Source organism: Phascolarctos cinereus, unplaced genomic scaffold (assembly GCF_003287225.1).
Source record: "Phascolarctos cinereus isolate Bilbo 61053 unplaced genomic scaffold, phaCin_HiC Scaffold_1;HRSCAF=81, whole genome shotgun sequence".
Lineage (NCBI taxonomy): Eukaryota > Metazoa > Chordata > Mammalia > Diprotodontia > Phascolarctidae > Phascolarctos > Phascolarctos cinereus.
Window position 1 is genome coordinate 73,820,021 of NW_027555514.1, and position 1,940 is coordinate 73,821,960.

At 39.1% G+C, this 1,940-nt stretch overlaps 1 pseudogene; it reads left to right on the plus strand.

Annotated features, from left to right (window-relative positions):
- The first annotated feature begins 681 nt into the window (after nt 1–681).
- LOC110211208 (mitotic spindle assembly checkpoint protein MAD2A pseudogene) lies at nt 682–1,404 on the plus strand (annotated as a pseudogene).
- Nucleotides 1,405–1,940: the final 536 nt, after the last annotated feature.

Below are 1,940 nucleotides of genomic sequence, written 5' to 3' on the forward strand. Positions count from 1 at the left end.
CCTGTGCTTAGATCTGGGTCACAGTTCTGGGTGGGAATCCTGTGGTGAGGAGGAGTGCTAGCATGGTGGAACTTGTAGTGGTGGTAAAGAGAAAATCCTCCTCACAGTTCCAAGGCAGAAAAGAGTGCTTGTGGCCACTCATAGACCAGAGCACAGGCCAGGAAAGGAGTTAAAACCTCACCCATGATTATACCACCTTGGAAGAAATGAAAACTTACAAGTCCCTAGGAGTATCTCGGAAAACAGCTGCACAAAACGCCTGAAGCTTGGGACAGTACACCCTCCACACTGGAAGCAGAGCTCAACCTTAACAAAGAGTTAAAAACTCAAGTAATTGGCTGGGAAAATGAACAAACAGCAGAAAAAAAAATCTTAGACTATATAGTCTTACTTTGGTGACAAAGAAAAACAAAACATATGACCAGAGTAAGACAAAAAAACTAAAGGTCTTACATCCAAAGCCTCCAAGAAAAATATGAATCAGTCCCAGGCCATGGAAGAGCTCAAAAAGGATGTTGAGAAGCATGTAAGAGAAGTAGAGGAAAAACTGAGAAGAGAAATGAGAGTGATGCAAGAAAATCATGAAAAACAAGTCAACAGCTTGCTAAAGGAAACTCAAAAAAATACTGAAGAAAATAGCACCTTAAAAAACAGCCTAGGAATGTGGCCGTGGTAGTGACCATGGAGCAGCAGCTCACCCAGGACAAGGACATCACCCTGCATGGCAGTGCCAACATTGTGGGGGAGTTCTTCTCATTTGGCATCAACAGTATCTTATATCAGCGTGGTATATACCCGTCTGAAACCTTTACTCGAGTGCAAAAGTATGGACTGACTTTGCTTATGACAACAGATCCCAATATCATAAAATATTTGAATAATGTGGTGGACCAGCTAAAAGACTGGCTGTACAGTTGCTCAGTTCAGAAGTTGGTGGTGGTAATTTTGAATATTGAGAGTGGCAAAGTCCTCGAACGATGGCAGTTTGATATTGAGTATGACAAGACTGCTAAAGAAGACAGTGCACCAAGAGAGAAATCTGTGAAATCTATCCAAGATGAAATTCGTTCAGTGATCCGACAGATTACAGCCACCGTGACATTTCTGCCATTGTTGGAAGCAGCTTGTGCATTCGATCTACTCGTTTACACAGACAAAGAACTTGTAGTCCCTGAAAAATGGAAAGAGTCTGGGACACAGTTTATTGCCAATTCTGAAGAGGTCCACCTTCATTCCTTTACTACTACTATCCACAAAGTAAATAGCATGGTAGCCTACAAAATTCCTGTCAACGAATGAGGGGCAAAGGGAGGAAAATAATGTTCTTGTGATTCTCAAATCAGATTTCCCATAAGATAATTTAAATAGAGTTGATGCATTTTATTTCATTGGTTAAACTTTAAGTGGGAAAACCAATACTCTATTGTACTGGGCACTATTATTCCACTGTCTGTATATACCTGACCTACCTGAGGGCTGACATCATGGATTAGAGAGGATTTTAGTGCTTTCCCCTAATTTTATTGTGTTTTTGGCTGACATAGATCAGAACAGAAACACTGTGCAACATTGCGCAGTAGACAGAAGATATTCAGTAGTGGGTGCTAATACATAGTTAGTGTTCAGCCTCTGTAAGTAGTAGGCACTATTTTCAATCTTTAGTCTAAAGGTGACACTTGCTTAAAATCAAATGTTTTATTCATAACTTGAGTAAAATTTTTAGTAAGGAGGGGATGAATGTACCAAAAGACATCTAAATATTAGAATTCTTTGTTTTTAGATTTTTATTTTGTTCCTGGGAGTAGCTAAAAAGATAATGATAATATGCATCCATCAGTTCTGACAATGACTAATTCATTTTGTCCCAGAATATCACTCACTTCTTTGAAAACCTTCCAGAGTTTGAAATATTTTTATTACCAATATTTGTATAAGTTGTG